We start from the raw sequence: 25216 nt of genomic DNA, 5'->3' as shown, positions 1-25216 counted from the left end.
ATATATATTTCAGAAAAATTATTCAGACCGATCTGAAATAGTGAAGGAAAATGATTACATAAAACCAAAAAGGGGCATCATTTAAAGGACACTGGCTTCATCTCAGTGAAAATCCCTTTGGAAGTGTTTGACCATCTTTATCTCTCTCCCTATTCTCATATAAATATGTATCTGTTAGGAAGAGACAAATATGTACACATTTTGACATTTTAGAGAAGAATAATTTACTGCATATTGCTGTGAAATATTTTTCTAATTAATGCCACATCATTAAATATTCATCTCTAATATCATATCCCAAAAACACAGTGGACATTATTAAAATTTTTTAACTATTATAAGATCATTTCCAATTTTGTTGTTTTGCACATTGTGCCATGAACATTCTTAAAACTGAATGTTTGCCCCAAACCATAATTCCTTAATCTTTAAAATGTGATTGTTGACATATATAATGCTAACTTGCTTTCCAAGAAGTTCATATAGATTTAATCTCCCACCCATGGTATGCAAGGGTCCCTGTTTTCTTGTTCTTTCACCAAAATCTCTGGTTTTATCTTTTGGTAATTTATAGATTGCAAGTGATATCTCTTTGTCTTAACTTATCTTTTTTTCCATTGCTATTGAGATTACATTATTTCTTACATTTTATCAGTTATTTGTATTTCTTCTGACAAAATGAAATTTAACACATGTAAATATGAAGTTTTACATTTGTTTTTCAAAATCTCAATAATGCAATTGTAAAACAGGGAAACTTGGCCTGACAGCAGAGTGTATGAAAAGGAAGATGAAAAAATGCAAGGGGAATGTGATAGCTATCTTCAAATATTTGAACAATTACTATATAGAAAAGGAATCATGTTTAGTTTATGTTTTTCCAGAAGGAAAAAAGTAGGGCAAGTAGATGGAAAGTTACAGGTTGGCAGACTTTAGCTTATCTTAAGAAAGAAGTTGTTAACTCTCTTAACTACTCAAAGATAGAAAGGGTTGTCTTAAGGTAGTGAGATCTCCTCCATTGGAAGAGCTCAAGAGTACAAATGGTCAACTGTTTGGAAGTTGTAGAATGAAAGGATTTTGGTCCTGGCTTTTACTGGATGACTCAGAATTACCTCTGAACTGCCATGAATCTTTGCTTTTGTGACCATGGGGTGATAGTCATTTCTTTTAAAAGTAGGTTACCACTCATTTGCTATCAACTACTTTATAAATGAGAATACAAATACCTTTAAAAATAGCATTTTATATCACCTGATCAAGAGATTGCAGCTGTTTGGGTTTTTATTGTTGTTTTTTGGGGCTTTTTTGCTTCTAATTTATTCTTTTGGTTTTTGGGGCTTTTTGTTTTGTTTTACATTTAATCACTGCACACCTTTACAGTGTACAACATGGTTTTTCCCAGTGTGATTACAGTGCATAATAGTCAAGTGAAAGACATTATCATATACTTTATCATCAGCAGATGTCTTTTCATTTTAGTGTCTATTAACTGTGTTTTGTTTTTGTTCCCAATCCCCTCCCTCCCACCTCCTATTACCTAACCCCTATGACACCAGCACTGTCTCTAATATCTACTGTTGCTTCTTTTATTCTAATCTACATATAAAAACTTAAACTCATTTGCTAGATTTCCAAATCAGTCAACCTAGACTATTATATTATAAACAAGATTACTAGGATTCTTAAACTTTAAAGTAAATAATTTTTAAAGCATGAATTGTTTAAACAGAAACCAAATCAAGTGCCTAGTTATCAGGCCTGCTGGAATTGGGGAGCACTTCACTGCCATTTATTGGGTTGTCTGGAAGTCACGGTGCATTTTTGCATAGAAAAATATGTCATGACTTTCCCAATGACCTAATAGCTTAAGTAACATTTTTTTCTGAAAAGTAATAAAATGATTTTATACTCAATGACTCCATATTTCTTACTAAATTAGATGTGTCCCTTAACAGCGAGTTCAAAATTTTCAGTTATGGAGTCCGTATTGAATCTACCAGTGTTTTGATCAGTCATGAAACATTCGAATCTTCTATTTAGGGCTATTCTCAATGCTTTCTTGGTTTACCTGGTAAAGAAGCAACTGTATTTATTTTATTCTCCTTTAAGTTCTAAAGTAGAGAGGTGTTGGCATCTTAGGCTAACCCAGGGTGCTATGCTCATTCCACCGGGAGAGCCCACTATGCCACCCTAAATTGTAGAAATCAGTTCAGTTGGGTTTATGAGTGAGGGCATCACGTTGCAGAGCACAGGATTCTGAGTCAATTAGTCAGATCTACAGCTTTAATTCATCATAATACAGTAATCAGCAAGACATGCTGTGGTAAGCATTAGCGCCCAGCTCTTTCCAATATTCCACCATGGTTTTTTTTTTTTTTAAGTTCAGCTTGTTAAGTGATACCAGCCTACGTTGTGTTATATGATCTTGCTGATACTGCAGATAAAATATAGCTGCTATTTATTTTTGGTAATTTAATATGGGAAAAGGAGTTTGAGAAAATTGTGCTGTTCACATGCTATTTCAGGATAACAGTGACCCACCCTGATCCAGAGAAATCAAGTTAAACTGGGAATGGTGTTTTCCATTCTGTTTTGTAGCAACATGTTTCTGGGCTGTGTTTAACCACAAGAAAGCTGAAAACACTGACCAGGTTAGGGAGGAAAACCCACAGCTTGACTAAAACATAAGAGCAAATCTCATTTCTTGCACTAGTGCAGCATGTATTTTTGGCAAGTCACTTATGGGTTTTCTATTGCCATTTCCAATTTAGGGAACTAATAGTTTCTTTTCAGAATTCTTTCTAAAATAATGAGGGGGGAAGAGATAGTACCAGGCTTCTTCATTTCTCCCAACCAAGTACTAATCAGGCCCAACCCTGCTGATCAGGAGATCAGATGAGATTGGGTGCATTCAGGGTGGGTATGGCCATAGACATTCATTTCTCTTATAATGGAAATGCACCCAACCACTATAAAAAAAAATTCCAGGTGATGGAGAAAACCAGATGCCACCCAGACCTTTTATGCCATATTCTGACAGTCAATCCAATTAAGATGACTAAGAGTTTAGGAGTAAAGAATTGACAAAGAGCCAGGCAAGCCAAAATACTATACTTCACCAAAATGAAGTTTATCAGTTTTCTCAAAATGCTATACTTTTTCCTCTCCCATGCCTATAGACACACTATTCTCCGCACTAGAAATGTTAGTCCAATTCTTCCGAGGATGAGTTTGTGTGTTATGTTGGTTTTCATCTGTATGGAGAAAAGGAAGGATGTATCACAGTCATCTGGAGAATTCTCCAAATATACTGCCACTTTCCCCATCCTTCCTGCTCACTTCCACTGATTTACAAAGCACCAAGAAAGTACTCACTGGGTTGTTTTTACACATTCAATGGAAGGAAAGAAAAGGAAGATAACATTCGGTTGTCAGAAAGGCCATGACATATTTTTCTATGTAAAAATGCACTACGATTTTCTTGCAACCCAATATTTTCAGACACTCAAAGTACATTCCTTTTTTCTTTACATCTACCGTTCTTTTCATTCTGTTATTTTTGAAGGAGTTATATATGTCAAGACCTGTATGGAGTTCGAGAGATGGAGAAAATAAATTAGACTTTGTTCCTGCCACTGGGGTGTGTGTGTGTGTGTGTGTATATATATATATCCATGTATACATATATAGAGAGGGACAAAGAGAGAGAAACAATGCATCACTGGAATGCCCTAATTAAAACTAGAGCCAAAAGATTCAAACAGAAGAGGCAAATTCATACAGAAGGATTTTCATTAATATCTCTCATTTGATACATTGGATACATACCTTATGTATCTTCTGAGCGTCCCTTCACTATTTTGAAAATCATACCTGGTGTGTGTGCATGTGTGCCCAAAACCACAAAAGGAGAATGGAGGAAAAGGGATTATAATGTGGAAAGCCCATCCCTCTAGGAGATCATTTCTCATTTTCCTCTCTTCGTCTCTGTCTCTCTCTGGTGTATACATGCGCCCTACAGAAAAATAAATACATAAATAAATAAATAAATAAATAGAAGAAGAAAGAAAAGAATATTATTTTTTCTTTGAAACCTTGTCCATATTTTAATATATTAAACAAAAATAATTTAAATGATGACAAACTATTTTCTAGTAGTTACACAACTTCAAATGAGCAAAGTCATAGGCTTGTCCTAACTTCACAGATTATATAGAAGCTGTTATCTTCCCCCCACTCCTGTAGTGGACCTTCCTGGGTAGATTCAAGGATTAAGACAAAGAACTTGGAAGGTATTTGGAATGCATCAGGGGACTGTGGACTTCGTGGGAAAGCTCTGCCTGTTGGGTTCATTGCTCTGTCCTCAGTGTCTGTAGTACAATGCATACCTATACGATAAATACCTGTAGTACAATAAATATTTGCTAAATGGATGGAGGAATCAAACATGTGCAGAGTTTTCTTTAAACTTCATGCAAACCTGTCTAAGATTATGTCTCGATCCTGTCAAATTGTAACAGTGTAAGGGGAATGTTATCCCGCTAATGAGACGTTAATGAACTCCACCCCATCTTGAAGTCCTGCCTTTATCCTTTGAACTTCCAGAATGTTTTCTCTGTCCCTATTTTGTGACATTTGTCACTTCTTACCTTTGAATCATTCTTATATTTATACCTACACCTTTGAATTCCAGTTTATCTTCCTATTCTTTACTGAACTTAGCCTAAGGACTTGACACGTCTCATGCTATTACATAGGTTATTGTGTAGGTGTTTGTGTGTGTGTGTGCACATGCACATGAGTGAGGGATGTATTAAGAAAACAGTCCAAACCATTACTTTTGGGAATCTCATAATTATTCAAGTCAAAATAATCTGCATAGGTAACAGGAATTTAATCCTGATAATGCCTTTGTCTAAGCAACTGAACACATTTTTTGCTTCATGCTCAGTAATAGCTCACTAAGTCATGTAATCCTTCCTAAGGGTTTGAAGAGAGGAGGAAAAAAAACACTGGTAAAAATTACATCAGAATCACATTTCTCCAGAACAAGTGCCTTAGGCATTCATTTGCTGATTTATCTTCTACCATTCACCTACTTAAAATAAATTATATTATTATTATTACTTATTAAAGGAAAACACAGGATTTCCCCCTCATACATTTCCTCAGTCAATCCCAAATTCACTTCGAATCCATTGCACTAACACTCACTTTGATTTTCCTCTCAACTTCTGGATCATAATTCATCCAGATCATTAGCAATTTTCTTTCCTTAGTATGTGATTTTTGCTTGCCCCGGGTGGGTTTTTTTTTTTTCTCTTTAATTAGAAAAAAAAATAGGATGGAAAAGTTTCAATAGTAAACACACAGAGGTTCTATTGGCAAATACGAGTTTGGCAAAAGACCCATGGTCAGCTTAGCTGCAGTGTATTGGCTCCAAAACAAGAACAAGTTCGAAGGAAATTAGGAGAGTTTTTTTTTTTTTAAGTGACAATTTTCTCCATCAGCTAGATTACACTATTTCCTGTTATTTTATGATACTGATATTTCACTTAAACATTTTCTCCAGCTCCTATAAAGTTTTCCATGGGGAGTGTGCCTTTCTAATCCCTTTGTAAGCCTTTGGATTCAGTTTCTCCTTTTCATTCTTGGTTTCTTTTTTTTTTTTATTCTCCTGAAACTTTTTTTTAAATTAATTAATTCACATTTGTCCCCTAAGCATCATCACAGCATACAAAATGTGGTTTCCCATCCAGAGCATACTGCACGGTGGCTTTGTTTCTTCATTCTGATCTTTTTTTTTTTCTTTTTCCCTTTATCCCTCCCTTTTATTTTTTCTTCTCTCTTTAAAATTATTTTTTTCTTCTAACATGTCAATCTTCAGCAAATTTTATCAAATACTAGGGAACATAAGCATACATCTTAGCTAAAGAGCTTATCCCCTCACACACACACAAAAACGCCCATGTAGCACTCACTGGAGGACAGAGAGTGGGGGCAGAAATCAAGCTCAGCTACTAAAGTTACCTTTGCCTGAAACTTTAGCTCATGCCTTGAACAGCTTACAACTAAAATCCTTGAAAATTAAGACTCTTAGGGCTTCTAGCCGATAGACATTTTCTACACAGGAGATGAAAGAACAGGTACAGCCAGGGTTTCTTTCAAAGAGGAGGAATAGCAATTGGCAACAGGGTATGAAGATGGGGGAAAGTGGGGAGGGGAAGTAAATGTTCTTTAAAAGCTTTAAGAGCACCAAGCAGATCTTTTTCTCCCCCCTCTCTCCCAGTGGAACCATGAAGTCTTCCCAGGCAAACCCCAGGCAGAGAAAAAGAAAGAGAACAAAGGCTGAAGTATCACATGGATAAAGTAACAGACAGGCTGATCGCAACTCACGTGATGAGATTTTATTACTGATGAAGCAAAACGGGAAGCAGTTCTTTCTTTATGGACATTATTTCTTGTTTCTGGCATACAGTGGGTTGTTTCTCTCGTTTGTCCAACATGGCAGGTCAGTTGCTTCCCACTGTTCACTTCTGTTTATTGCCCAGGCAGTGGTATAGCTTTTCCTGTCCGGATATATCCTCCCTGCTCACCCATTCCTGTTCCAATAGCTTTGCCATTACTGTCAGAATTGTAACAGCATTCCAGGAAAGTTTGTTTAGAGAAAATGTGGGAAGAAGAATAAATACATTTACCAGAATTGTTAAGTAGAAACTCTGAAAAGAAATACTAAATCCTAAAAGGTAAAACCCTTCTCTGTCCAGATGAAGGCAAGGATGGCCAGGCTAGCTATGCGATCACGTTGGTTTGCAGGGAATTTGGCACCCAGGCAGAAAACACATGGAGAGGACTCTAGGGGCCATGCCCATAAATATGCAGTGTAACCAATGCATCTTGACTCTTGTGGGGAGGCTACTGTTGCATGAAGGACCTGTAACATCATTCTTTCTTTGCACTTAAGTATCAGTCCAGAGTAAGGCTGTCTGCTTCACTGTATAGGCAAGGTTAATACAAAAGTCGAAACAATTTTCTAGATAACTCATACCAAATAAAAACTACTAGGGACACAAAAACTTCATAGGATTTCCATTCAAAATATATCTTGATTGCTTAGTTATCAAAGTCAAATTCAACATATGGATTGACATAGTAAAGATTTGGTTCATATTGCCCAGTGAATGAAGAACTAAATTAGTAAACTTTGCTCTTGTCTTCACTTTGCCTAAATCTATAATACCTCAGCATCTGAACTGAGATATTTTAAATTAAACATTTTACATTTCTTCCCCAAATATTATACACAAGAGCCCAGAAGTTGCCAGGTATTTGGAAACTCATGCTTTACACTACTGAGTTCTAGTGAAAGCAAACCGCTTCTTAAAATTATAGTGCTAGCCAAGAAATTCCCTGTCTTTTGTTTGCAAAAACTCTCAACATTTTTCAGGAGGTTAATATGACCTTTTAGAGAAAAATATTAGGTAGGAATTATTTAATGAACAATTTACTAAAGCTTCCTTAAACATACCTTAAACTTTGTTAAGGACAACATTTAAGAAAGTACCCTATTAATCTATAAAAATGATAAGTGATTTATTGATTAATTTTTAATACTGCTTTATCATTGCTTTGAATGAGCATTTCATTTGGAGTCTGATTGTCCTCATTTTTTCTTTTCTCCATTTAGAAGTTAAATAGTCTTGTGGTTTTGTATTGCAAGAACAATACATGTAAATTAAAGCAGGTAATACACAAAAAAGAATACACAAATACATTTTATGCAGCTTTTTCTAAGATAGTGAGTCAAATTTGTTCACCCCAAAGCTGGCAGGAAGCTTTATTCATACATCTCCCTTATTACTCTGATTTTTTCAAAATTATAAGCCCAAAAACTTTTCCTTTTTATATATTTAAATTATCAAAGCAATAGGCTTGCAGTTCCCCTAAAATAAATTGTATTTTTGTATCAGAAATAGAAAATGGGAAATAATTGCGCACACTACATTTTCCACAAAACTCTCTTGTATAATCCAAACAATATATAAATATTTCGACTTTTTGAAATTCAGGTGTATAAATTATCACCCATTTGATGTAAATAAAGTGATTGAAACCCTAAAGATTCATTTTGAGGCCAAACTTAAGGTCCATGCATCTGGAACTTCAGGCTGCAATATTACCCAGAAAGCTTTTGAATGTTAAATTTTAAGGAAAACTTACAAAAGTACATTAACTCAGCCCTGGTCTATCCTTGTATTATACAGAGTGCACTCCCTAATGAAGGTGCCTAAGAAAAGGAGCGATTTTTTTCTTTCACTTGTGTGATCTGTTACACCAGTTACACTGTAAGTGTGATGAAGAGTCCAGAAGTGGAAATATGACTAATTTGGACTCAATACTTACAATGTTACCAGATAAAATACAGGACACTCAGTTAAATTTTAATGTTAGATAACCAAGGAAAATATTTTATTATAAACATGTTCCATATAACATTTGAGACACATTTATGCTAGAGTTGTTTATCTGAAACTCAAATTTAACTGGGCTATTTTTATTTTTATTTGTTAAATCCGACAACCTTGCATGAATCTGTAGAAACTTGAGCCAAAAAGTGACAAGGGTCAATCAACCAACCAGGGTGGAAACACTAGGGGGCGCTATAAGAAACCAAGAGGGAGGATCATGGGAATTAGAAGATCAACTCGCCATGTAGCAAAGAGCAGTAAGGACCACATGAGGACAGGAGAGACACCACTGGGGGAGGAGTAACCATCAGAGCAACATAACCCAGCACGGGACACAGCCAACCAGACCAAGTCACCAGCAACCGGCATTCAGAGAAGCTCCAATCCAGGAGCCAGGGTGACGGGACCAGGTATGGCTACAAAGTGGTTGAACAGACACTGGTCTCAACAACTGCAAAAGAAGTTTTCTTTGTTTTTTTGTTTTGTTTTGTTTTAATTTGCTACAGGGTGCATGCACTCACTGGAGAGAGATGGAGAAAGGAAGAGGACAGGGAAAGTGAGAAAGCACACCCCCACTTCCCCAGGAGTGATGGCCACTGAAATCCCTTCTCCTCCTTCTCTTCTCAGGATTTTGCAAGCACACACTCCTGGCGCATCTCCCAGACCATAGCTCCCAAGCCACCTAGTCAGGGACTCTCACCTCTTTAGGCAGCTTTAACTACCATGCCATGGGCTGACCCCAAAGGAAGAATTCTACTGCTTCCAAGAAGGGCATCTAAGTATCCAAGATATCCTATCATAAAAGGGAGAATGGATATTTGAAATTCTAACAATTCTGATGATAGAGCTCAATGCAAAGACCCTTTTTTAGGTGTGCCTCCTTTGTAGTGCCCACATACAGGCATGCACAAATGTCTAGAGTGTTGTTCACAAATTCCTAAGATAACTGGAAAAAGAAAAGAAAGGAAAAAAAAAAAACAAAAACCTCATTCGTACATACCCTAACTTCCCAAAGTAGCTGACTCCATATTCTGTATTGTTTTACCCAACTTGTCTTCCAGTGTAACTATCTCCCCAAACTGAGACCTCACTGAGCTTCCCCTACCCACTACCAGTCTTCCAGGTATACAGTGAAACAATTCAAAATTAAAGACATTCATGATTCCCCCAATGCTAAAAGTAGTAATGACAAAAATATTGGGTCATCAGAAAAGTCATGATGTACTTTTCTGTTTGTCTATGCAAAAATGCATCATGACTTTTCCAACAACCCAATATATACAGGTAAGTCTTAGCAAATACCCTAGTATCAATTCTGAGCATAATATTTTCTTTTTTGAACCCTTCTTTCTCTGCATCCATAAGAGAAATATGAGAATTTTAAGTAATAGAGTCAAAAAACTAATAATCTCTTCACATCCTCCTCCATTTCAAACTTCACTCCCATTCTTTGTCCAAGAAGCATGACAACCTGGAAACTAGAAACTGACAGTATGAGAAGCCTGCAACACATAGCTTTCTTTAAAAAACAGAGATATCTTTGAAGTCAGAGTGAAATGTTTAGATAGGTTGAACACTTATCTGTTCTGTGTGTCTTTTATCAGAGGAACAAAACATGAAAATAATGAATCATAAGTTTACACAGTGGCCTGAGACACATGATGGGTGCAAAAACCTAGGCTTTGCATTTATCCCAAAGAGGAGAAATACTGGCTGGCTATTCTGAAGATTACTCCCAATGCATTACTAAAATTTATCCTTCTTGGGAACAAAACCAGAAAAAGCTAATCTAATTGAGACTTAAAGAAAAAAATCTTAAGCCTGATTCAACTCTCCACTGAGAGAGCCTAAAATTTATGGTGACAGAGCAGAGAGCTATTGCCCAGGGAAGTTTCAAGACCACCTACCTCTATGTGAAACAATTGCCCACATAATATGATTAGAGGGTTCAGGGAAATCTCTCTTACGTCAGTCAGCCAGGTGTGCCAGACATACCCAATATTAATTAATACAGACATCTATCGTAACTCTGTGGTGCAGAGGTGATGTGCTGCTCAAAAGAAGTCAGATCCCACATGGCAACTGTGGTTACAGTCTCCAGCCAAGTAAGCCTGAAAAATGCCAGGTGCATGCACAGTATTCAAGTCTGATGGGCTGGAGGGCTAGAGAACGGAAGAAGGGGATTGCAGCATGACTGGACTCTATGGAGGGTGACTCTATTTTGCACATAACTCTATCATGGATTAAAAAAAAATCTAAGTACATTTATGAATATATACATGTAAGGATAGGAAATATGCATAAATATTAGAGGACTTCAGAAATATGGGTTTCGTTTGGTGCAAAAAATTGAAATGCATGTATAGATTTTCATAACATGGTTTCCATGAACTTTTGGAAGACCTCTTATATGCTATATCATTGCAATTTATACCTTTGTTCAAAATTCTTGGGCCATTTACATGGCCTAGTACTTGTGGGAGCCAGGTCCCACACAGCTGACCACTCAGTTCAAGTCCTAGACCGGGTGGTTTGAAAAACACACCAGGAGCATGTGCATGCATGTTCAAAAATCTTCATGAGATGGAGAAATGGAGAATGGGATGCAGTGTGACCATGCCCCACTGGGGAGTGGTTTTTGCCTCTCTCTTCTTCTCTCTGGTGAGCACACCTGCACTCTGGCTTATAAACAAACACAAAAACAGAAAATTTCTTTGTTACCTTGAAACTTTGGTCAAAGAGATGACCAGGTAATAGATTATGCATAACAGTTTCTACTCCTGAAAAAGTAAGTCAAAGTCTACAACCAACACACCAGTAATAATACCTTGCCTTCTCACTCTGCTTTCTTGGTTATGAAATTGTTTTGTGCACATTTTTCTCTTTCAGTATGAAGTGGACATTGTTGTCTGTTTTGTGTTTGAAGAAACCAAAGATCACCCACATTACAGACTCATTTCCCATCATAATCATTTAATATCTTCTCCCTAATCTTTTCAAGTTCTGACCAGCCTTCCTCACACTTCATGTTTCAGCAAATTGAAATCCTTTAAATTAAATAAGTGCTATATTAGCAACTCTCCTGTCTCCTTGCTAAAATTCAGTTCCTTCTTTGCAAAACATTTATCCTTCAAATATTCGTTTAACCTTTGGGGCTGGCAGGTGGTGTGGTGGTTAAAGGCACTGGATTCCCATATGGTTGACCACAATTTGAGTCCTAGATCTGGTGGCTTGCTTTCTCCCTTTTCCTTTCTCTCTCTTTCTGGTAAAATTTAAAAAATAATAACAAATGGAATTAAATCAATAAATAATTCTTAAGAAAAAAATTTATTTAACCTTTTAAGTCTCAGGTTAAAGCATGAGAAACCTTTATCTAACCCTTTAGAATAGGTACATCTCTTTTTCTCCATTACCACAGGCTCCTTTCTGCATGTCATCAACAATAACACTTATTGCACTTGGTCATAATGACTTCTCCAATGGTCTGTCTTCTCCATTCAGTTTTATATGCCATGAGGCAGAAATTAGGCATGCGCTAAAAAGATGTAGGTTCAAAAAAAAAAAAGTTGAAATAATAAACAAAGTGACTTTCCCAGGCTCACAGAAAGGCGAACGTCAGTCTCAAAATCCAGGTTTCTGGTTCCAGTAAATGAACAGTTGTTCATGTGGTTGACTGATTCATGTGCTTTCAAGATTAAAGAGAGTTGTAATCACTTCAAAGGATGTTCTGAACAACATCCTTTATAATTCAGAGTATGTGAAGAATTCAGTAACCATTAATCAATACGCTAAAATTTACTAAAATCTCAGAGATAGCACCAAACTATTCACAATGTCCAAAAGTAGCCCTCTTGAACTTTTCCTAATGGAAACTGCAGCTCCAACATGGAAAACATCATGTTATCTAAATATTTGCCACGATGTGCCTCAAAAAGTGTCAGACTAGGATTGGACCATAATCTCTTCCCTCAATTAGCAACTTCTATGTTAAATGCAAAGACGATGTAGCAGGCTCACACACGAAGTTCTATGAAATCTGAACGTAGGAATTCATCCCTCAGCAAAGTGCCAAGTGTTTCCGATGTGGGCTCGGCATCAAGGACCCAACCTAGTCAGTCAACATTCTCCACCAACATCAGAGTCCTCTATAACTTATGTATTAGTCTGCAGCTGCCATATTGTCTTTTTGATTGATGTCTTTCTCCTTTGTTATCCCTTTGTTTAACCTAAATTAATAATACTCAGATCCTTATCTCAAATGTTCTGATTGATTTGTCTACCTTGGAAAGAGAATTGTAAGATATATCTGAAATCTCTCTTTCTCATTTCCTTTCTCTCTCTCTTTTTTTTTTTCCAATTCATTTGAACAATTATCTTCCCCTCTTTTCTCCACTGACATGACTCGGTTTTTCACTATCTCACCCAAATGGTAGAGTTCTCTCACTTTGGGCTGTTGAGTTAATGTCAATTTTGTAATTCTGAAGTTAATGTGGTGCCTCTGATTACAAAATTTATAGACTTGAAAACCCAGCTCAACCAGAAACAATCTGGAATCTTTCTTTCAAATTCAAAACAGAAACCTCTAAGAAAATAGTTTCATTGCTTTTAGGGGGACACTTAAGCTCCAGCTTTTCAAATTTCCTTGGAAGGAAGGAAAATTCCATTTCACTTCCAAGAGAAAAAAAAATTAGGGAAAATGCTTTTGTCTTTCCTATCCTTCTTTCCCTCCCTGAGAGCAAAAAAGTGAACTATCAGGTTGGAAAGGATGGAAAAAGGAAGTGAACACGTGTAATCCAGCCCATTCTGACAGATTCAAACAATCCCCCATCCCTGTCCCTCTCCTCTTTCTAGCAAGCAAATGTGGGCAGAATTTGCCCTGCCAGGCCCCACCTGTAGCACTTTTACTGTGCTGTGCAGCTCGTTTCATCTCCTAGGGATGCAATTAGGAAACCTGATTACAACTGCTCCTCCAAGCCATGTTTTCCATGGCTATTTCCACTGCAATAAACTGATATTCATTTATCTTATCCCATTGTCTATCTGGCTTAGAATTTAGAGAGAGGAAGACATGGGTATGATTAATTATCAAATCTCAACAAGCATCTAATTTCAGTTTGCTCTCAATTCCTTTGGTAATTGCATTGCCTGTATCTCACTGAAACAGAAAAACGAAGGCAAGTTGTCTTACATACCATCCTATGAATCGTGCTGCTTGTGAAGTTCGTGACAGGGAGCTAAACAAGTTAATTTCTTTCTGCTTCAATTCTTTCACTTCAAAACAGGACCAAAAATAGCTACCCTCTTCCATTTCTATGAGTATGTAATGAGTTAATTGTATACAGCTGCTAGCATAGTAGCTGATACAGAGAGGTCTTGGTTTGAATCCTAGCTCTGTCACTTACAAATTTAAAGATGCTTTCCCAAAGTACCCATAAAGATAAAGCTAAGCAGAGAATAGAGGATGTTATCTGCATAAAGCATGTAAAACGTTTTTCTGTTTATCTAAAATAAACACCCTAGATGGTTCAGAGTCACCAAATATGGTGCAGCTGTCTCTGTCTTTCCTCCTGAGGATCTTTCTCCATAATACTGCTGACAAAAGCGTGTCTAAGAAGCCCCTTTTTACAGAAAAGCAAAAAGAAATAACATAGCACCCGATCACCCATCCTAGTGGCAACTGAACAGAAAAGTATGATCTTTCCCTCAAGCCAACAGCAAGGTCTTTTGAAAACCTTGGGAGGAAAGCCTCTGAGATTTTCAGCTCACATGAGCAAATCTCAGCGTTAGATAGCTGAGATAAAGAACTAACATTGGCTCAGTGGGGGCCATTGTGTGTGAACAAACACCTTTGAAAGGTAAGGATATTCTTTGAATTTTTTCCCCTCCTAGAAACTGAAACTAGGGGTATTTAGGATTTCTTTATCCTGCCCTCTTCTGCAATTTCCTTTTCACTCTCAACTTCATTTTGTTCTACTTGTCATCACTTCATATTCTATGGACTGTCTAAGCTCTCCTTTGTTCCTGCTATTTTAAGCTTCCTCCTTATCATGGGACTGATATTTGTTCCTTCTTGCTCAATAGTCTTAGCATCAGGTTCAAAATCCCTAGACATGCTGGAGCCACACTGTTGAATCCCAGGGGAGCTGAAGGGGCCCCACTTCTTTTCTAAGGTGTTTTCAGTTTCTTTTCTGAGGTCCATATCAAGAATCCAAAGGAGTTATTTCCTTTAACAGGGGCTCCAAGAACATTTTTATCCTAACTAAACTCTATGTCCTATTAAAGTAGGCTTTTAGGGGTTGTTCCTGTGGTAGTTTCTCATAATGGGAGAAGTGGGTCTCAAATAGAAGTTGTGTGAGGTGTGTGTGTGTGTGTGTGTTTATTTTTCTGATGCTACATATCAATACTAGGAACTATAAATACTTTTGGTATTAGTCTGAACCCAGAATAGATCTTATCTATACACAGACTGGGTACCTACCCAAGACATTTTGGTCTTACCTGCTCGTTGATATTTGAAGATCAGTCAGTAGAGGAGAGAGCCTTTCAATCTGCGATTGGCAATACGAATTAATACCTTGGCTAAAATAGTGGTTCTCCACCTGGTCTTTTTCCACCTCAGTATAGCTGAAGAGTGTGACATACACCAGCACAACAGAGATTCACAATGGCAGTTATTCTCAAGAAGGTAATGCTAAGGGAACAGAAGGCTTTAAGAATAGCTGATACTGGTGCCTTTTGAGAAAACAGCATTTGCTAGGGGGATGGACATTAGGAGAAAGGAACCCTAGCATGGGGGTGGGGTGGTTAGGAGCACTGAAGACAAATTTAGAGGACTTCCAATTCCTCCCATTGGTGGCCCTGTCAATATCCAGAAGCAAAAACACTTTTCTGGGCAACAGTTCCTGTACCACAGAGATGTAGTACTACTGCGCCTTTAGTAAGGTGTATAATCAAACACTTCAAACTATGAAAAGATCTGCGGATTGCTAAACAACTATGGCAGCCGAAGCCTGGCCTGATGCGAATCCCTTTGAAATGGGGTGATTTTTGGACAGAAACATAAAGAACATAAAATTTAGAATCACAAACAGCTATAGATTCTACCCAGAATTGCTTTTGGCTACAAACCAAAGGCTTGTGTGCTCAGCATGGAAAGTACTTTTGGTCACGCATCAAACCATACTTGTGCCCTCAGATAATGATCTCCACATTAAAGGATTCCAATCACAAGATTTGGACAGATGGCTGTGCAGACTAGCTAGTATAATAGATAAGAAAGTTCTATCTTGGACTTGGCAGAAAAGATTGAAGTGTTACCCTTTGTCAACAGAAAACTGGCTGTCATTCACCATATATTATGTTCCTATAGAACACTGATTGGACATAGGAGGTAGTTGAAACAGCTCACTTTTGAGAAGCCCAAAAATGTCATCCAGATGCCAAAAGCAACAAATAATCAAAAAGCAGAAAAGTCAAAAACCTGTAAATATAGGTTAAACTGTCTTGAGTAGAGCGACTAGAGCCAGATTATGTTAGTGAAGGAAAATACAACTAAAGTATGGAAAACTGAAGGTGAAGACATAATTTTAAGGAAAGAAAAATAGAATGAACAATGGTCATTGGCAAAAAGGACAAAGGATAAGAGGATCAAGCACATCAAGTTGCCTGAAAATGAAAGAAAACATAGACCAAGTTGTAAGGAGATGGAAAAAAGCCTGGGAAGGTAAGTGAGTAGGAGGCTTTGGAATCTATTGCCTAGAAATTTAATTATGTTTCTTTCAAGTAGACAATCAGAAGTCCATACAGAATTCTGGATAAAGTAATGGCATGAGAGAAATTACGTCTGAGGATGACCTCCCATTGCTATAAGAGAAAACAGCCCATTGCTGTAAAGGAATCTGCACTGGAGCTGAAAGCCAGAGTGTCCCCTTGCTTTGGGCTGCTGAAGTAGAGGAAAAAGAGGTTAAGACTGAGGAGCCCATATGGAAAACAGTGAATGAACTGAGTGAAAGAGCAGTGGGCACCAGGGCTTAGTTAGGTTTTCCCACTCTGGCTGAACTACAGAATCGCCAGATAAACAGCCCAGACAAATCGAATTCTAGTAGCTCCAGCTGACAGGATACTGGTGCTTTTAAACAACTCCTCTAACATTTCTATTTTGCAGACAGTTAAGATCTACTAGCCTAGAATATTGAAACCCAGAAAAGTGATAAAGGAACATATTAGGAGTCTCTGATCTCATATGTTTAGTAGGTTGAGGGCAAATTCTTTCCAGATATTTTATCTGTCGGGAGAGGATAATAAAAATGTTCAGGGTGAGAGAGAGAAAGTGGAAATTACTAACTTATAGGGAAATCCTTAAAGCTGTGTAAGCAGGTATTTCTTTTTATTATTATTGTTCATTTTATGTTTATACTCAATCACTGTGTATTATTGTATATTACCAAATGAATTTTTCCCACCATGAATACATAGGCAGCAGGTACACTTCGAAGAAACTGCAGAAAGGACCAAAAAGCCAGCATGGAGATTTGTGAACCATTGCTTCCATGGTTTACAAGAAAAATTGAATAGTTTTGGAGTTACAGAAATGGGAGATCAGAGAACCAAAATCAGGCAGATTGGACCTTGAACCGTGATGTGTGATGAAAAGGCCCCTTGTCAAAACTGGATTCTGGGACCAGCACTTAGTGTAACGGCTATGTCACTGGACTCCCATGTAGTTGACCGTGGTCTGAGTCTCAGACCCAGTGGCTTAAAACTCATGCACGCCAGGCGCGTGTGCGTGCATGCCCAAGATCCTGAGAGGAGAATGGAGGAGAAGGGATTGTGGCGTGACCATCCCCCCTGGGGGGTGATTTCTCGCTTTCTGTCTCTATGTCTCTCTCTGTCTGTCTGGCGAGCGCACGCGCCCTACAGTGAAAATCTCCTCAATAAATAAATAAATAAATAAATAAAAAAAACTCACGCCGGGCATGTGTGCATATGTGCCTAAGATCCCAAGAGGAGAAAGGAGGAGAAGGGATTGTGGCCTGGCCATCCCCCCAGGGGGGTGATTTCTTGTTTTCTGTCTCACTGTCTCTCTCTGTGTGGTGAGCGCACGCACTATAGAAAAAACCTCCCCTCCCCACCCCAAAAAATGGATTCTAATCTTCTGTATTATTCTTTTCCTTCCCCTACTCCATTTAAAAGTTTACTCATTTATTTATTCAGAGAAAGAGAGAGAGAGCCCCAACACGGTATTCATACTATAATCCAAGGAGGCCCCAGAACATGCTCAAGGGACCTCAACCAGGTGGGTCCAGTTGCATTAGTACCGCAGTACCATCTGACCTCTCTTTCTTTCCTTCTAATGAATTTAGGCTTGCCAAGTGGTATCCCAACTCGGTCTTTCAATTTTTCTCAGTGAAAGGCTTCCCAAGAGGAGAAGAAATGCTTTCCTACCTTTTCATCTCTCACCTCACTCCCGAGGGTATATTCCTCAGTCTGGGCTCTGTTTTATGCAGACTGTATTCCTGCCTGAAATGAGCCTGCTGCTAACTGTACAGGTAACTCTGGTATGGCTTACTGAGGAGTAATAGGCCCAAGTATTGAGAATATCTAGGATAATGAATATCCACTGAAGTTAATTCGGTTTGAGTTGAAGAGAATAAACTGACTTGTCGTAGATACTAAAAAATAAGAATAATGTTTCTGATTTTTTTCCCCCTACCTCTCAGCATCAAAACAAAATTTTCAAAACTTGAAAATCTCAAAAAGGGGGACCAGCAGGTGGTGTGGTGGTTAAAGCGCTGGACACTCCCACATGGCTGACCATGGTTCAAGTCCCGGACCTGGTGGCTTGCTTTCTCACTTTCTCTCTCTCTGTTTCTCTGTGTCTCTGGTCAAATTAAAATAAATAAATGAATAACTACAATTATAAATAAATAATTATTTTTTTTAAAAAAAGAAAATCTCAAAAAGAGACCCTCTGGGGCCAGGTGGTGATACAGTGGTAAAAAATGATCCTTTCTCTGTTAGACTAACCAACATGGGAAGGTTCAAGGTTCACATCCAGAGATCTCCTTGAATACACCAAGCACACTTGTGCCCATGATCTAAAACTGGCTAAGTCTATAGATGGATCCCAGTGTGAAGACGCTGCTTGGCTCTCTCTCTCTCTCTTTCTCTCTTTATGTCTTTCCCACTCATGGAAAAAAAGAAATAAATAAACTCTAAAAAAAAAGAGTGAGAACTTCTCAGGTATTCATTTTTAAATTTGTCTTAACTCACATTATTCTTAAATAACTAACTGGTGAAAGGACTGGCACTACTATGACTGGTCTGATTAAGCATTAGTAGTAGAAAAAGTTGATGAGTCTGCCATAGTGATGGCGGTGCTGGCCAAACTTTTGCAGATCCCCACTGTCAATGACCATGCTCAGCAGAGCAATTCACTTTCATTGACTTTATGGAACACTCTATATTTTGCAAAATTTGTAATTTCACTGTTTTGACATGGTATTGTAAACCACCAGCAGTCAGTGAGAAACAGACAGCATGAGATGGACAGTGGTGGGACAGGGTGATAAAGACAGAAGCCAGAGCTACTTTGTGAGAGAAAGAGCATGAAGAGATTTTGTAAGTGGTTAGTTCATTGGTGAATATTTTTATTTGTGATTGTTCTTGCTTCCCAGTGTAATCTTGTAATTTCTGGAAAACATGTAACTCATTTTCTGATGACAGTGTGCTGCTATTGTCCTATACATTGTAGTATTTATATCTATACATATGTACTTCTTAATTCTCCAGTTGCTTCCATAAAGCATATTTTTGAGCCTTTGGAAACAGAGCAATCAACCTTCTTTTGTGGAGCCAGCAGGTGGCATGGTGATTAAGGCACTGGACTCCCACATGGTTGTCCATAGTTCAAGTTCCAGACCTTTTCCTTTTCTCTCTCTTTCTCTGTCTCTCTCTGGTCAAGGTAAAAAATTAATAATAATAAACAAAATTAAACAAATAATTCTAAAACACACATACACACACACAAAAAAAAACGAACATAAAACACTTTACAAGTTTCCCATTGCTTTTAGGATAAAGAACAAAAAATCCCTAACATGACCTACAAAGTTGAGCAGTGTGTGGCCACTGCCTGTTTTGTAACATGCTCTACCTTATTCTTTATATTCCAGAATTTGTAAAATGACTCAATCACAAATTTTCACACTTCAGGGCCAGCAGGTAGTATGGTGGTTAGGATGCTGAACTCCAACACGGCTGACCGTTGTTTGAGTCCCAGACCTGGAGGCTTCCTTTCTCACTCCCTCCCTCCCTCGTCTCTCACTAATGATGATACCAAGTTAAAAATAATGTTCATAATAAACTAAATTAAATAAATAATTTTTTTTAATTTGTTCACTTTATTGTTTTCTTTTTTCCTCCCAAATTTTCATATGAAAGATTTCTTATACAGTATCAAAGCACCCTAAAGACAAGGCATTCCTTAAATTCTTATATATTCTATAATTTTAAATAAAGCTTTAAGAGCAGCTTGTTAAAGAAAAAATTTCCAGATAAAAATGTATCCTCTCAGTCCAGCCATGGTGTTGCAAGTGGTAAGGCACTGTTACAAAGTTCTGGAGCCACATGGGAGGCCTCAGGTTTGATTCTAAGCTGACCAGAACACTCTAGGCAAGCCTGTGCATGTTTGTTTTCCTGGCTGGATGCCAGGGAGAGGATCATGGCATAGCAAGACCGTGTCAAGGATACTTTTCTATGTCTCTTTCAAGAAACACATCAAATAAACTTTTGAAAATAAAAGCATCCTCTCACACAGTAGGTTTGTGCTTTGGCAGCCTGTTAATGTAATGTTGCTATTTAAAATGCCATTCTTTTCTAAATTTTGTTTTAAATTTCTCTCCCTATTAACTTTTCATTCTCCCCTTCCCACCATTTTTCCACTTTTCATTCTCCTGTGTGTTATTCAAACTTGCTGCTAAAACTTGGTGAAAGTGCTTGACAAAATCTACCATGAATCACAAACAGATCTTATTAAATTTAAGTTCTTAAGTCTGATGCTGAATGACCTCCTTTCCCTAAGGCATCCTTTTTCAATTATGTCAGATTTAAGAGGAGGTGGGGGTAAGAGAGAAAGGCCGAGTTTATTTCTTATGATTACACAAGTAATGAATTCTTTGTAGAAAACGTGCAAAGAAATGGATCAAGAAATGGATAAAGAAGCAGGAAAATAGCTTATAATCTTAATACAGAGATTATCACTGGTGTCACCTGTGTCCATGGCTCCCAGTCTGGCCCCAGCCACCATCCTCTCCTAACCATACTCTTACAGCAGCCCTCTAATCCACCCTTGCAGTCTCTTCTCCACGCACTGCTTCTCAAGCAAGCCAAACAGCTCTGTCTCTTTTGTGTTCCAACACAGAAGCCTTTTTCCCCAGAAAGTCACATCCTTCACTCCCTAAATTCCTTTAGGTCTCTGTTCCAGTGTCCCTTGATCAGAAACCTTCCCTAATCACCCTATCTGAAATGCACTGTTAGTCCCACTACTTTCCCTGAACTTTCCAACCCCTATCCTTGTTTCATTTTTCTGACACTTAGCACTACCTGGTGTGTGTGAGTGTGTATGTGTGTGTGTGTCTATTCATTTATTTGTTAATTATTGTCTCACTCCTTTCACCAGAGTGGAAGCTCCATGACTACAGGGACTTGGTTTTAGTTTATTACTATCTTCATAGTTTGTAGCAAAATGCCAGGCAAGTGCAGGCCATCAATACATATTTGTGGAATGGATAAAGGTATGAGTGAATGAAGAGGTCAGTTGATATTTGTGTGATAATGTCTTCTTCCAATGTATGTTGACATTTCAGTTGCCTTAAATACTCTCAAGCACACGTCTAAATTAGGGCTGGGTTCACACAGATATTCAGAGTTAGGTGCACCTATCTTCAAATAGTAGTGTTTCTGTATGGACTGTAACAAATATGTTGATAGTTAGACTTTTGTTCATGCCTGCTTTATTAAAAAAGGAGCATAACGTAAGAAGCTTATGAACAACAGAAATGTGTTTCTCACAGTTCTAGAAAACTGGCAAGTCCAAGATCAAGATATGTGGTGAAGGCCACTTCCTGGTTATAGATGGCACCTTCATTTGTGTCACACATGATAGAAGGGAAGGCCCCATATAGCCTCGTTTATAAGGTCCCAAATCACAATCCCCAAGTACCACCTCTTAATATCATATTGGTGACAAAGTTCCTGCATGGAGGGGGGCGGGGGAAGGGGTCACACATAATCAGTCTTTAGCAATGCCTCAATGCAAGATAGACGTGTTCAATGCATTTTTCTGTAAAAAGCAATGGATCAGCATCTTTAGAAACAAAATAATCAAAAGTAATCATCAGTGAAAGTGTCAGCACCCCAATGTCTAGAAGTTTCTCTTCTGGGCCCCTCATGGCAGGGGGGACAGTTTCACTTTCACTCTTTTACAAGTCTTCCGACTAACCCAAAACTTTCACTTCTGCCCCTAAACTATCCCAGCTCATGACTATCCCAGGTCATGACCGCTTCACTTTAAAACTAACATTCTGCAATTTTCCACTAATAAAGGCGATGATGATGATGATGATGATGATAGGTGAAATTGCATTTTTTTCTATGACCACTTATTTAACACCTCTGGCAGATTCTGAGCTGTGAATCAGAACATGTATTGACCAACATGTGTGGTACAGTACGCCAGACACTGAAAGACAAAATCAAGGTTTGTGTAATAATGTAATTGCCCTGACCGCAAAAGACACTCAGTCAATATTTGTTGATTGATTCATTATTGAACCCTTTGGTTTCTGTGTTCACAATTCTATCAGTTTTTCTGTTCATTTTGATTCAAAATCTAAGACATGTTTATAAAAACTTTTATTACAACCCAATGAAAATACCTAACGGTACATCAGGTAATAAAGAAGCATAGTAATATCTCATTTGAAATATAATAAAGTAACTAGGAAACTGATTCACTCTCACCAAAAAGTATCCTGTGGCTACAGCAACACAAAAAAGATCATCTGTTCTCCTTATATAGTCAAATTTCACTTATTTAGACTATGTGCTAATTCAAAGCCTAAATTAAAGTGAGATTTATATATATATCATTGTCAGAAAAGGCATGACATTTTTTTTCTATATTTTTGTATGCGAAAGTGCATCATGACATTTCCAATCACCCAATATATATGCATTTGTGTGTATATGTGTGTGTGTGTAGGTTTTATGTGTGTGTGTGCGTATACACAAATTTTAATGAGTTTTGAGAGAAGGTGAATGATGTGAACAAGAGTTTAAGCCAATTATTTCACCTACTTCAGGAAATGTGGTTGACAGTGATGGCTGCCTACTCAATATGGATTGTTTCATTTCTTACTACTAAAAGAGTTCAGATTTTGTTTAGGGCAGCAGCTTAGTTCAGTGAAAGAATTCACCTTGGGACCAGCAGATGGCATAATGGTTACATCACTGGACTCGCACGTAGTCGATGGCTGTTTGAGTCCCACACCTGGTGGTTTAAACTCACATTGGGTGCATAGGCATGCATGTGCAAAATCCCAAGAGAAGAATGAAGGAGAAGAGACTGCAGTGTGGCCAATCCCGTGGGGGTGGGGGGAGGAGGGAGTAATTTCTAGCTTTCTGTCTCCTTGTCTCACTCTGTTTCTCCAGTGAGCATATGCACCCTATTGCAAAACTCTCTCTTAAAAAAATAAATAAATAAAAAGCATTCACTTTGCCAGAATCTTCGCAGCTTAAGGTGTGAGCACCATACAATGATATTAAAATAGAACGTAATAAAAATATTTTCCTAATATCAAGGCTAAAGTCAGCTGGCAGGCACCTCTCACCCTTACCCTTCTCCTTTTTTCTCCACCTGGAATATAGAGGTAATACCTGGAGGTGAAACAGTCATTTTACAACCATGAGTTTGAAAAATCACACAAAGAGAATGGTGGGCCAGAAAGCCAGAAAAAGTGTATGACCTGGATGCCTTCCTTGTGTGTCTGGACCAGCCCTGAACTATCATCCCAGACCTTGATGAATCCACTACAATCAGGTTTTCATCATAAATGACTTAGCAAAATTAATAGAAGAGATTTCTGAAGGCCCTAGCCATGTCCAATGTAATATAGACTCATAAAATGTTCTTCTCTTCTATCTGGTTGTATGTATTAGCCTCTACTTATCCATTAGCCTGGTTTCCACCACTGCTATTAATTGTAAACTTCTGCTTCTAAAAATAATGGGCACATTGCTCCGTGATGCTGGAAGTACCTGGAGAGGCCCCAGGTTTGTGTCCCGAAGCTTCCCTGAAGATCCTGAGCAAACAAATGCCCATGATCCTGACTGACTGAGGCTGGAGAAGATCATGACATGAAGGCTTTGTTGGGGATGGCTTTCTCTGCCCTCCCTCTTTCTTTATTCTCTCTTTCTCTCTCTCCCTCTTTCTCTCTATATCTTTCTCTCCTCTCTCTCTGTGTCTCTCTCTATCTTATGGAAGAAATAAACTTTAAAAAAATAATAAAATAATGCATAATATCACAATTTTACTGGCAGAGCCCACATGAAGTTGATTGGAGTATTGTTTTCATGCCCAACTGGGCATGGCTCCTGCATCAACCCCTTGCAAACTTTGTCACCTGTATGAATTACTTACCCTTTCCTCTCTCTTCTCTCTCTTTCTTAAACTCTGTGCTATCCCAATCATCATAGCACTTTCCACAACACACTGTAATCAGATTTAGTTGTATTTCTCTTCAACTGTGCTGTGGGCATTTTAATATTAGGAGCAATTTCTTAAATTATTTTCTTTTTCCAGTATCTAGCATGGTACCTACTGCCTAGAGAATATTCAATAAATAGTTGTTGAATGAATAAGTAAAAAATTCTGATACTGTAAATAACTCATTGGTTTTCCAAATATAGCATTTCCCTATAAAGAAATGTAGAAAAAAAAAAGAATTTGAAGACATAAAATGTTACTGGAGAGGCTGGCAGGTAGCATGGTGGTCAAGGTGCTGAACTCCCACATGGCCAACCACAGTTCAATTTCCTGACCTGGAGGCTTGCTTTCTCTCTTTCCTTTTCTCTCTCTGTCCCTCTCTAGTGAATTTAAGAATAATAATAATAAGAAGAAATAAAAATTAAATTAAATTATTATTTTTTAAAAAATATTACTGGAAAGCGATGGTCATGCACAAACAGAGAGAATTTATTCCACCCACAAGTATTTCCCTAAACTACTTTCCTGTTTTCTCTCTCTGGCAAGTGCATGTGCCCTATAGCAAAAATAAGTAAATAAATAAAATTTAGTATAGAAATAATGAGAATTATTTGAAGTACATATCAAATTTTATTTACAATCATTTCATAAGTTGAGTATAAATTTATTAAATAGGTGTGATGTAAACCAACAGATTATACTTTTTTTCATCTAGGATGGTGGTGCCACCTACTGTGGTAATGCAACTTGGGTGGGAGGGCAATGTGCCTTCTCTGTTCTCACTTATTTTGCCTTAGGGAAACACATAGGAATTTTGGAGGCTATTCAATGATATTCAAAATCAGTTAGAAACAAAATAATACCTGGAACTAGAGTCTACTGCATTTTTTTTAGATTTGTCTTCTTTCTTTCTCATCTGTGAGGGACTCTGTGCCCTGGACTGGGTGGCATGTAGGGAGGAAAAATTCCATTCTCACAGAGT

The sequence above is a fragment of the Tupaia chinensis genome, unplaced genomic scaffold, assembly GCF_000334495.1.
Source record: "Tupaia chinensis unplaced genomic scaffold, TupChi_1.0 Scaffold000026_1, whole genome shotgun sequence".
NCBI classification, from domain to species: Eukaryota; Metazoa; Chordata; class Mammalia; order Scandentia; family Tupaiidae; genus Tupaia; species Tupaia belangeri.
This window is presented reverse-complemented; position numbering follows the sequence as displayed.